The following is a 13,879-nucleotide window of genomic DNA, read 5'->3' on the forward strand; positions in this document are numbered from 1 at the left end:
TTCAAAGTTAATGCTCGTAGATCTAAAATGTTATATCAGTATCTTTTTCTAACCACCTATAAAATTGAATTACCTCTAAACTTTTAAACAAAAGTACCTCGATATTTTATGTCTTAATGTACCTATACGTCCCAGGGCAAAAACATATTACGAAACTTTTATTAGAAAATAAAAATTGCCATAGGAGAACATGTGGTTTCGAATATCGACCTTTTTAAAGCAACATATAAAAGGATTAAAGTAAAAACTCATTTAATCTCTCTTTCAGGTTTAGCATTCGTTCTTTTCATATATGCGCATATATAAAATGTTTACAGCAGAATAGTAAATTTATTCACAAAACGTAAAGCAAAACTATACGTATAGTATTAAGCAAACTGAAATGAATATCCTGCCCATTGTAGTCTTTTAATGGACTAATCCTGTTTATAAGCCGTTGCCTGAATTATTATTATTATATTATATTATCAACATTTACCGATATATCGAAAGTTATTTTTTGTTAAAAACCTGAATATTAGGTAAACATTTCAAGATTATTATATAAAATTTGGTAATTTTTTTTCAGTTTTCCTTCAAATTTCATAAGACCATTTTTATACAAAGTTTCATAAGACCATTTTTATACAAAATTTCTCAGCTGTTATTTTTATACGTTTACTATATGCAAACAATATAATACAGACTATCATGACAAGGACTACAATGACATCACAACTGTCTGCTGAAGCGCAGGAAGATGCGAACGTACGTCTTATGAGGATGAGCAATCCTGTTGGTTTACCGTTCTTGTGTTAGGATTAGGAATATATTTATATATTTACTAACGTGTACCAGCGACTTCGTTCGCGTCGAATTAGTCATTTGTAATGGTGATGATAAAGCAAAGCACGAATTTCCATTAACATACAAACTGGATAAAATTTTCTCACATTTATGTCAGCATGAGAAAAAACAATATGGCGATATTATTATATAACTTGGTAATATTTGAAGGGTAGTTTCATCTCGTTGGAATTTGACTTTCGAAAAATCCGTTTGCCAAAAATAAGCTTTTTACGTCAAGCAGTTTAAGCAGAATCGTGGTTAAGAAATTACCCAACATTTTGGAACACCCTGTATGATTTTTTAAAAAATTTCAAAATATGTAAAAAAAAAAATAAATTATTCTTGTCCAAGCGTTTTCCCAAAAGACTAACCGTTTTTTAAATAACAAATATTGTAATATTTGAGGGGCGTTTTCACCCTCTTGGAATTTGAGATTCGAGAAACCCCTACTTATCGAACCTCTACACCCCACAGTCAATCCGTTTGCCAAAAATCAGCTTTAAACGTCAAGCAGTTTAAGCAGAATCGTGATTACTCAATGGTCATATTTTATGAAACACCCTGTATAATTTATAAAAAATCTTAAAATATGTAAAACAACAAAATAAAATATACGTGTTTAAGAGTTTTTCCGAAAAACTCACCGGTTTTTAAATAAAAAATATTTTAATATTTGAGGGATAGTTTCACCCCCTTATAATTCGAGTTTCGAAAAATCCCTTCTTATCGAACCTCTGCGCCCTAGAATCAACCTGTATGCCAAAATTGAGCTTCTTAAAGGTGCGTATTCATTATCCGCACGAACGAACGAACGAACGAACGAATGTTCGCTAGTGGTATGGACGGGGACCGTACGATAGAACCGCACGAGAAGACCGGAGGCATTTGTTGGCGAACGCCTTTGATGTACCAACTCGAAACGGATGGTCGAGCGAACGAACGAACGAACGGCCGCATGCGTTCGGTCCCCGTCTAAATATACCGCACTTTCATTCGTTCGTTGGTTCGTTCGTTCGTTCAGATAATGAATACGCACCTTTACGTTGAGTGGTTTGAGCAGGATCGTGATTAATCAGTGTCGGTCACTTAAGGATTTTATATTATATTAGTATAGATAATAATTAAATAGTTTTGTTGCTGTTAAGGTACCCAAAACAAAAAAAACGTATAAAGTGTGGCATATCATTGTACTCAGGAGACCGAGTTCTTTCAAAACCTGGAATAAAAAATGCAGGTCCGTATTTAAAAAAATTAAGTTGGTCTCATAAATTATCAGCTAATTTGAAAATCTAAAAATACTATCAGATAGCCCTAATAAAGTGGCTATGAGAATGTACAATTAATTTTTTGAATTTCTAAAAGGTAACGGTAGGAAAAAATATAATTGATTTTCAAAAAAATCAATTTTTTCAAAAAACTCAGCAATCCTTGATAATTTTAAAACTTTTTTGATGGCATCTTGATGAACATACCAAAACAACAACTCTGCCCCAATTTAACCAAGTTCGTATCTATTACGTTTACCGAGATACCAGTGCTCGTACCCCGAATTTGTAGCACCCTGTATATCCATCGGGAATTTACCGTGAGCTCCAAATTTCCCTGAAAATGAAGGAAAACTTTCGAATTAAGAAACGTTCTGTAAATTGGGTGCTCGGCACGGAGGCGCTAAAGTCTTTTTATGCCCCTCGTCGCAATTTACGACCCTAATTAAGATTTCGAAATTTATTCCGACATTTAGGTCCCTTTTTATTATTTTAAAAGTTTTCAACGAGATTTTTACAGAATAGAGATTCGTGCAGTCTAACATACGACTCATAACTGACTTGTTTTCCAAGTTTATATTTTTAATTGAAGTTTTTAACACCTTCGGTGTTAAAGCAGAAAATTACACTACTTTACCACAACAGACCAATAAACTTTATTTATTTCAACCTGTTCGTAAAACAATACATGATTTCAGTCTGGAAAACGAGGTTTTACAGCGGGGTTGGTAAAAATCACGATTTTGAAAAAAAAACTATAAAAAATAAGATTTTTTATTTCAATCAGATTTTTTAGATTTTAACAGAAGAAACATTATTTAAATCGGATTTCCAAATAATTAGAAATTATTTCCAATTAAAGTCCTATCCTAAAGAGGGCTACAGACATTCATGCATACTTGACAAGTGTACTTGTGTAAGCGTACTTGTATAGGAATTTTGAACGTGTGTAGGAACAAACTGTATAGGACAAGTATTTCGACTTGTACGAGTGGCATAGACTTGTACATACGAATTTTCTTCATGCCCCAGTGATTTGCGCAAGTATGCATGAACGTGTGTATCAAATTTGCGCAAGCCTGAAGTTGATTCTAGTAGGTTTATTGCTTGGTTCTTATTTGTTTGTTACTAGAAGATAGATTAAAATGGCTAGTGAACATAAAAAAAGTATGAGGGAGGTATTGGTGGAGTTCATTAGTATTTATAGAGAATCTCTTTGTTTATGGCAAGTAAAATCAAAGGACTATCATAATAAAAACAAAAGAGAGGCTGCATGTAAAAGTTTAATTAAAAAATTGCAAGAAAATTTCGATTTGATTGTAAAAAAATAAACAGTTTAAGAACAAATATTTAGTAGGGTAAAACTTCAATTCGTTTAAAATATTAGTATGTGAATAAATATTCCTTTTTAAAAGGCAGTTTTTGCATTAAAATCGACGGTTTTTTTCTTTTTGTTTAAGCAAAATAACGAACATCGCAAGAGCTAGCGCGTCTTCTTCGTCCATTTTTACCTACTCTGACTAAAACTATTCAAGTGCGCTTGTATTGTGTGGAGTCAATGCAAACTTGTACAAGTACGTTTGCACAAGTACACTTGTCAAGTATGCATGAACGTCTGTAGCCGCCTTAAATGGCTAAATTGGTAATTTTTCCACATCGGTCAAAAGGATTTTTTTTCAAACGTCACAAAAATATTAATTTTTGTCATTTTAATGCCTAGGATAAAATTAGGTAAAGAAATTTTCGTCTAAGCATAAAAGTACAGGAATATTATTAAACTGATATTAAGGCCTAAATAAATGGTGATAATAGATTGGCGCTATTCTTGCAACGGTCGCGGCCCAAAGCTTTTGGAAACATTGGAAACCGACGTTATGCCACGATCCACAATGGTTTTTGCAGTTCACAGTTCACAGCACAGCTTTTTAAGTTTTTAATGCCACTTTTTCACAATTATCACGGGTTTCAGTAAATAAAACTTAAATTAAACTCACAAAATAGCAATAATTACTTTTAAAATGGACGCTTTAAACACTTTTCGGAATTTTTTCAATGAGAACGGTTTAGGTTTTGAAAGATTTTATAATTTTTGAAGATTTTAACTTTGACAAGAAAAAATTATTTCTGTTTTTGTTTGCTGTTATTCTTAGCAAGAAAAAAGAAAGTTCTTTAGCGCCAGATCACGTACAATGGTCGTCACCCAAAACAATTTCGCGACCCAAAATTTTGACGGGCATTCCAATCTAAATTTATTTTCTTTATTTATGTGTTAAGTGACAAATTAGACGTGTGTAACTATAGTTTCTCGATATACAGGGTGGTCCGAACTGTATTCCGGAAACTTCAGCAGCATATTCTGCAGATAAAAATAATTAAAGAAGTTCTTATAATTGTATGTGCTAAAATGCTTAGTTTCAGAGACACAGGGTGTAGAAATTTAATTTTTATTTCGATATTTTCCAAATAATTTCTGATGTAACGTCAATTTTTGGATAAAAATTGGTGTCTGGAAGTTTTTTGACATGAGAAATTTGATTTTGATGTCAATATGACTCCTACTAGTAAAGGGTGCCACCAACTGTTTTGAAGCGTAATAACTTTTTATCCATACCTGTATAAAACTACCGAGCGAAAAAATATATATCTCTGTGACTTTTTACGTAAAAAATATATCTTTGTAAAAATCGCTACGAGCAACCCTTCTTAAGATATTTAGAATGGAAATAGTAAATACATGTCTTTATTGACGAAAAATAAGCACGTTGAGTAGTTAATTATTTCACGGAAATAATAAATTTGAGAAATTTTTATTTTTTTTAATTTAATCATAAATTTTTCTGCAAAAAATGATGAGAAAATAGTTTCTATTGAACTTTTGGCACAAAAACATTTCAAATTTATGATTTCAGTCAAAAGTTCGCGCACACTATACCTACACGGACCAGTACGGACCAGCACAGCACAAACCTGCATTCTGCATGACGTCGCACACTTTACCGCCACAGACCAGCAACATAAGCGAGAGTTTCGAAAAAAGTACAGTTGTCAAGGCTCAACTACTAGAGCGTGCAACATAGAAGTATTGAAAATGAGTAGTTCAGAGGAAGAAATTATTATTTTAGCCATGTTGTGTGAAAAAGACGAGGAAGCTAAGAAAAAAAGAAGATTTTTGGGTTCACCCTATAAATCAAAAGAGAAAGCAATATGGCGAATTTCATCATATGTTTCCTGAATTAAAAAGATTCGAAGAAAAGTTTTTCCAATATTTTCGAATGTCACAAATCAAATTTGATTAGTTATTTTTTGCTATCTCCTCCCATATTGCATCTTTTCTTTCTTGGTCTCTATAAAATGCGTGGCTCGTATCCCACAGCTCTGGATACTTTTGTACCAGTAAAATAAGCTTTTCTTCATTCATATTTAAAACGATTTGAAGGTTCGAACAAAAATAAACGAAATCTAACCTACATCATGCGACTTGAGCCAGCTAGCGTACTCGAAATACTGACAAACCCTTCAATATTTGCATGTTTGTGGAGGTGTGCTGGTTCGCCGGTGCGGACATTAGGTCGGACCAGCACGACCAGGCATAAATATTGCTGGTCATATTTGTCCCTGACCGACACGACCTGTTTTGACGGTCGTGGCTTGTGGCGGTACGTGCTGGTGCTGGTCTAGTGTGCTCTACTCTATTAAATAACACGGTCACCTTCACCGGTAGATTCTACTGGTCTGGTCCGTGCCGGTCCGTGTAGGTATAGTGTGCGCGATCTTTAATAACTATTTAGCCAACATGTTTAATTAATGTCAATGATGACAGGTATTCATAATTTCGATTCCAAATATCTCGAAAACCATAACTCGTAGCGATTTTTACCAACAGACCTTTTTTACGTAAAAAACGTCGTAAATGTATATTTTTTACTCAGTAGTTATATACAGGTACGGACGAAAAATTATTACTTTTCAAACCGGTTAAAAAATACGTAGGTGGCGCCCTCTACTAGTAGGAGCCATATTGACATCAAAATCAAGTTTGTCATATCAAAAAACTCCCAGACATCAATTTTCATTCAAATATTGACTTTACTTCAGAAATTATTTGCAAAAAATTGAAATAAAAATGAAACTTCTACACCCTGTATCTCCGAAACTAAGCATTTTAGGACATACGTTTATACGAACTTTTTTACTTATTTTTATCTGCAGAATATGCTGCCGAAGTTTCCGGAATACAGTTCGGACCACCCTGTATAATGACTTACAAAGGTATTACTTTTTATATTATTTGCAACATTTGATTAAAATTATTTATAACTCAATAAGAGTTTTAAATCATCTGATGGTGATGCTGACACGGTTAACGAAACGCGCGTCCAAGTGTTTTGGTGTATTGTGGTTGAATCAAAACAAATTTAATAAAAACCTAGGATTATGTAAAGTGATCAGGAAGAAACCCTAAAATGCCTCAATATTATGTTCCATTTAAAAAAGTATACCTCATTCACTCACATGTCAGGCAATGTAAATGGATGGACGAGTGAACTGACATACAGCATTAGCAGCAAAAAAGAGACGTTAACTCTTTACGTTTTAACTTTAACACTTTTTTGAGACACCCTGTACAAGTGAACATATATTTCTTAGATACGTACTAGATTACAGTGCGCCTAAACAAAAACCCCAGAAAGGCTCTGCCGTGTTGAGGAAAAACACCACAACTATAATACAACCGAGATTACAAGTGTGTCATTAAAAAGATTAAGGTATTTTCCATCCATATAAATGAGAAGCAAAAACGCCTTTCTTGCTTTATTTTGGGAATTATAATAAAGTACAGTTTCATCTCAGACTTTGAGATGTAAATTACGATTATATTATACCGGGTGCGTCTCAAAACTGGCTCACCCCTATAACTTTTTTTTTTTTATTTTTAGGAAGAACATCTGTTTTTAGAGGTGGATAGGAAATACCCTGTCCCCCTCTCAATAGGAAAATCTCCTCAGGAGAAGAGCTATTGGAATATGTAGCGGAATTCAATTACCTCGGCAGTTTGATTTCGGAAAAGGCCAGTATCGACTCTGAAATTCAGCACAGGATTAGCACCGCCTCAAGAGCATTCTGGAAATTTAAAGACAGGGTTTTCTAATAAAAGATGGGCTGATCACGTATGCAGAATGCAAGAAACGCACATACCAAAACCTCTGCTATACGGTGAGCTTGTAGACGGTAAGAGGAGGCCGGGTGGACAACTCAAAAGGTACAAGGATGTTTTCTACGAAAACTTAAAGGGAATTAACAAGCAGAATGAGTGGGAAGAAGCAGCTCACAATAGAACGGAATGGAGAAGAATTGTAAAGTCAGTTAACAGCGACAACCAAAAAGTAAAGAGGCAACAAAGCAATGAGATTTTTGAATGTCTGGAGTGCGGTAGACAGATAACATCTCGTATCGGGCTTTTCAGTCACAAAAAAGCTCATGAAAGAAAACGCCTTGCGTGACCATCTTCTGATGCGTGTCAAATACTCGTCAGCGAGTAATGGCAGTATGTATGTATATGTGTCCCCTACAACAGGAAAATCTCCATATATAATGAGTTATAAACTGTATGATGAGTTATAACTCAAGAAAGAGGGACACAATAGATCTTTAAGGTCGCGGTGATTAACTCATTCTCACACATTCTACATTTTTGAATGAATATTACATAAAAATCATATCCAAAGCATGTATTATTGCGTTCTATAAATCTACATATATAATTTTCTTCTAAAAACTCTTTTATATAACTAATAGTATATAAAACATAATGGGTGCAGACAAAAGCTCTCCAAAAAAATATTTTACGAGTTATATCCTTCAGAAACTGATGTCGTTAGTTACAAGAATTGGCTATAAACGAAATTTAGTATTGCCACTTATAAAGGTATCTACTTGATCTTAAGACAAGATTGTGAAGGGTGCCTTTTGAAATTTAGTTGTACTTAGTGATAAATGGATTGTGGATATCGCATCCGAAATATCTCATGCGGAAAATTACAAAAAATTTGGAATACTCAATTTATTAGTTCAAAAGTATACCGAGTGTTTCCAATATGTACCCTAGATTTCAGAGGATTCCTCAGATCATATAAAAATAAGTTTATGTAACTATACCGGGTGCGTCTCAAAAGTGGCACACCCCTGTAACTTTTTTACTCTTTCAGATAAAAAAAACGAGATTTGGTATGTAAGTACCTATATGACTTAAATCAGGGTTGATTGACGTATTCAATTGTTTTCGGTCACTTCCTGTTTCACCGGAAATGACTACAACTTTTGAATTTTTAATGGCGCTCTCGATATTTTTTTTACTTTGTTCGATAGAAAATGACACTGTGAATATAATGACAAAGCGTATATGTCAACTTTCGACATTTTCGCTTAAAATCTTAAAACAAAATTGTATTTTAAATTTCAATCTGGAGTGCCATGGCTGTGTTAAAATCACTAATTTTTAATTAAGGAACCTTGGAAAATTTGATTTGATCATCTAATGCTTTAGTCTCTTGTCCTGGCCGGTTAGAAGATGCATAAATCGTATTTTTAATCATATCTCAATTTCTTCAAATGGAACGAGGGTGGCTCATTAGCATATTTGGAAAATGCAGTTTTTTACGAATAATTTGATACCACACACTTGGTATTTCGAGTCAAATTCTCGTTATAAACCGCATGTTACATTTCAAATAAACCATGTTCAAAAATGTCAAAGATTCACATATGTCATTCTATTCAGAGTATCATTAGGTTGTGTTCCGTTGCAAAACCAGGCGAACCAGACCGGTAAACTACGGTAAAGAGCGGAAAAACATCGGTTTAAAAAAAATTGATACGGAACGGTTTGGACAAATGTTGACGTTTTCTAAATTTCAATACCTCTATTAATTAAAATTTTTATGCATTTTAATGTACCTATTCTCTACTTTTACGTTTGCTTCTTCTTTTCAATGGAGTTTAATATTGAAAAGTACTTTATTAATAAACTGTTAAACTCGTTAGACAGCTTAAGTGAAGATTTGCAGATCCAATATTAAAACAGATCAATAAAAAATAAACAAATCTAATCAATATTTATATTTTTATAGCTTACAAAACATTTTATGATTACTTGTCTTGTTTTTCATGTTTTCTTTATGTTCCTGACCTTAAGAAACAATGGCTGCATGAAAGTTTAAACGGTCCTAAAAAGTCATTATATTTAGTTAATGAAATTTATTTACCTTTACTGCCTACCTCCATTACGTTTGGATGTAAATACAAAATATTATTACAAATTTTAGAAATTAAATGAGAATTTTTTCTGTCACATAAATGACATTGATTGACAAACAAAACCAAAAAAAACAGCCTTCTCGCGCTGGTAAATTTGGTGACAGTTATAACCGAATTTTTCAGGAACCGTGTTCCGTAATAAGAAAATTTTCAGAAAACCGATAGAAACGGAACATACAACCATAACCAAGGTAAGCAACGAAATACACCCCTGTCGAATAAAGTACCAAATTACCGAGGGTGTAAAGTAAAAATCAAAATTTGTATGTGACGTAGGCTACACCATAATTGGAAATGGCTGAATAAGCTGGAAATAATGACGACGATGATGATATGTCCAATATTCTTGGACATACTGTATAACATTGTATTAACAAATAATAAGAAAATTTAAAATGAATATGTACATGTGAGAATCGGTAAAAAATATTTAATATTTATAATCAATTCTTTTTGATTTCAAACAAAAAATAAATAATAAAAAACAAATTCCATTAGATTATTAAAAAAAATTAATAAAACATATTCCCCAATAACTTTGCATTTTTGCAATAAAGCATTTTTTTCAGCATTTATACATCTAAATAAAATATCTTTACCAGTCAATAAATCTAATTGAAAATTCCTGCATTTATAAATCAATATTCCCCATCATCAATGTAGAATGAACGTAAAGTACGTCCGTATTATACTCATCAATAACGTTAGTCAAGTAATGTGATTGACCCGGAAAGTGTTTCTCCCCTCGTTGCTTTGTCGGTGCATGATGCACTAAGTTCACAGTTCACTTTACTTAATTACTTCAATCGAGTTTACTATTTCTTTTTTATCCTCCAATTACGGGCAATAAGGTACAAAATGTCGTTTAGTACCGGCACGTAATAAGCAATAAATAGAATTTAATCGTTTACTATCAGTTTCGGTGCTGTTAATAGTTGTTTAAGAGGAGATGACACTTATTTTCCCATAGGCTTCATGCTAGTAAAGTAAAATACTGTAGTAATATGATTATATTGTCAGATAATAAATGAATTCAGCTGTCATACAGATTAAATAGAAAATGTATAGTGTTTTTCCAATAAAAATAACAAATAAAGCTTCATTCAGAACCTTGAAATCAGTGGAATAAATTAGTAGTATGAATTAGCGTAGAAATTTGTTCCTTTAATTTCAATGTTAGCATTCAGAACGTCAAAATTATTGGTAGACATTTTCAATTAGTAGAAAAAGTTAACACACTTTTGACTTTTCCACTAATAGTCTGTCCAACGACAAGATCCTTGACAGTGATTGATGTGTCTGTCATTTTAATTTCAAAGTAGTTTATTTTATTTTACAAAGAAATAAGTTGGTCGAAATGGAACGCATAGCAGGAAATTAATAGCTGTTAATAGGTATATTCTATTTAAAATTTGACTGACAAGTGATTACTTCAAAATATTGTGAAAAAAACTGTATTTAACCCATCCATAGTTAACTTAAAAATTATTACAAACTTTTTTTAGTAAAATAAATAGATTGGTATGGGACGTCATCTGCTTTTCTTCTGTCATCGTCTGTCGAAATCTTACCTGAGAAAAAACAGAGTATACTTCAAAATTTGCGAAGAATGTCATTTTGGCTTTTCCCATCACCCGTCAAGAAAAATTGTGGTTAGAAATCAAAAGTTGATTTTTTTTAAGCTAAATATTATGCTTTCTCTATGGATACAACAGACTACCGCAAGCTGTTGCTAGGATAATTTATTAATTTTAATTGTGTTTTTTTAGACATTGTGAATGATCGTAAACTAAAAAGTATAAAGTGTAATTGAAACCACTAATTTCTTCTACTAATTGGGAGGTTCTGAATGAAGCTTAAAGCTTAATTTACAAGATTGAATTTGATAGTCAGCTTGAAAAGAAAACTACTTAAGGTAAATATACTGTTTCTTATTGAAGAGTATTATTGTACTATAGTGTGTGTTTTCAGTACTCTTTTTTAAATTCAATTACTATGATTATTAACTATATTTTTGTCATATCCGGAAGATTGTCCGAAAACAAATGACCGAAAGAAAATTGGCCGAAAACAAATCACCGAAATGAAGATTGCTCTAATGGAAAATTGTCCAAAAAGATAATTCACTTAAGAACATTTTATCGAACCAGGAAGTTACCCGAAAAAATCAATAATTGTCAATTTCTATAAAATTCTGAGTATAAAAACGTATATTTGATATCAATTAAACTTTTAGTTACGTAATCGAGGACGCTATTTTTAAATTCATTGTTGCAAACCATGGATACATTCGGCGCCGGGCTGACTAACTGGAATTTAAACTTCGCGCTGGGGATTCAGTTGGCAGCTTTGCTGTAAAAAATGGCAAGCTGCCGCATTTATTTATTTATTCCCTGATATTGTCATTCGTTTTGACACTTTAGTTTTGTATAACGAATTTTTGGTTTAAATAGATAGTATTGTGATACTTTGAGCTTATAAAATGTTTAGTAGCAGACCTTGCAGACGAATATTGTTGTTTTCAGAACCTCTTTTAGTGCAAAATGTACAAGATAGCTTAATAGCCGTAAAAAACTCATCGCAACTTTATTAGAATATTTTGAACGGGAAAGCGGTAGTAATGGCCCTGTATGTCCCTTAAATGCTTTTAACAAGGTGAGTTTTGTTGCTGTAAATAATTATTGTTTATATATTTATAATTATTAATTTATTTTTGTTTCATAAAATATTTTTATTAAAAGAAAATATATAAAAGTGAGCAAAGCTGTGCCGGTCAAGCTTAATCACGCGATTAAAAGTTTATTTGCTATGAACTGTACAATAGCAGTCGAGATTGTAGTCAGTGAAAAAGGAAAACAAAAACTGATATTGCACAGTTAAGCTTGATTTTCATGCATCCGTTGTCCGACGATACGTTGATACGATATTAATTTTATTGGTTGAATTTAAAGACTTCCATTGGTTAGAAACGGTTAACCAATCGAAGCCTTTAAATACAACCAATGAAATTAATATCGTATCAACGTATCGTCGGACAGCGGATGCATGAAAATCAAGCTTTATGTGTATCAAGAAAATAAAGTTAAAGAAACAATTTATTAAGTAAGCGTTCAGCGACCCAATGTGAGTACATAATAATTAGTTAAAATCGGGGTTAAAATCCTCTACTGAGAGACAGGAGACTCAAACTCACAGTTTTGAGTCATGTGAGTTTGAGGAGACTCTAGTAAAATAATAACTATAGTAATAATATTTAATAATAAATTAGGTAAAATATCGGTCTTTCGTCGTATACTTTTTCGGTTTAGGTTTAAAAACCTGTTCCGCTTCACCATCTCTGTATTGGTCGTCCAATACTTCTCCTTCCTGGAGGTTGATATCGTAGCATTTTTTGTGGAATTCTATAATCTGACATTCTTTCTACATGTTCCTTCCATTTGTTTTTATATACTCTCACTTTTTCTTCTAATGGTTGTATTTTTATTTCATTTCTTATTGTGTCATTTCTTATTCTATCTTCTCTACTTATTCCATTTATTTTTCGTAAGAACGTCATTTCCGTTGTTCTGAGTCTTTGTTCTTTAACTTTTGTGGTAGTCCAGGCTTCACTTCCGTATAATACTATCGGTACCGCCAAAGCATATTATAGGATATTCTTTGGTACCGCTAATGTATTATATAGTCTTACTTGCGTTTCTAGCCGTGCTTTGTTTTTAAATTTTTTTCGGTAGTTCCACACACTGACTGGAATTTATTTATTTTTTTCATGTAGTCATTATCTTTATCATAAGTTATATGGCATCCCAAGAAACTGAAGTGCGATATTAGGTAAAATATATAATTTATTAATTTTGTTTTTATTTTAATTTTATTAATTGTAATTAATAAACTTGGGTTTGTGTTTGGGTTTGAATGAAATCATCAAGGAGGCCTTATTCGACAAAATATCAAGAGATAACTTTTAATTGGCATTAAACGGCTTACACAATTTTGATATCAAAAGAAAAAAGTCAGTGGCGCACATATTTTTTTGAAAAATATTCCAGTGAAAGCCCATATGCACGTCCCTGATGAATTTATCGACACTTTTTTAGCATTAAAATATGTAGCACTCATAGTAACTATTACCCTCAAAATACTAACTATATGTTTACTTAGAACTTGACTCTGCTGAATGTACTAAATAATAATTTGCTTAACTCCTGAAAGGTTTCAGACACCCAAAATAATATCCACGCAAACGACTAACTTTCAAATCAATCCACATTATATCAATACCAATAGACATTTTTTCCAGATTTTAAGGTCAAGATGGCTTTCCAAAGGGTTGTCAGGAGAACCAAACGTCATATATATTCCTATCAGAGATTTTTTTTATTATTGTAACGGCCCGATTTTACGACGGGTCGTCTCCAGGAGTAATCCAGTTATTCCCTTTTTCTTTGCGAGCCGGGGATTCCGCACTCTTTAGC

At 32.6% G+C, this 13,879-nt stretch overlaps 1 protein-coding gene across 2 annotated transcripts in view; it reads right to left on the reverse strand.

The window, feature by feature from the left end:
* Positions 1-13,879, reverse strand: part of LOC115877466 (toll-like receptor 7) — a 250,597-nt gene that overhangs the window by 58,932 nt on the left and 177,786 nt on the right. The window lies entirely within an intron of this gene.

The sequence above is a fragment of the Sitophilus oryzae genome, unplaced genomic scaffold, assembly GCF_002938485.1.
Source record: "Sitophilus oryzae breed Bouriz unplaced genomic scaffold, Soryzae_2.0 scaffold_1494_pilon_pilon, whole genome shotgun sequence".
NCBI lineage: Eukaryota > Metazoa > Arthropoda > Insecta > Coleoptera > Curculionidae > Sitophilus > Sitophilus oryzae.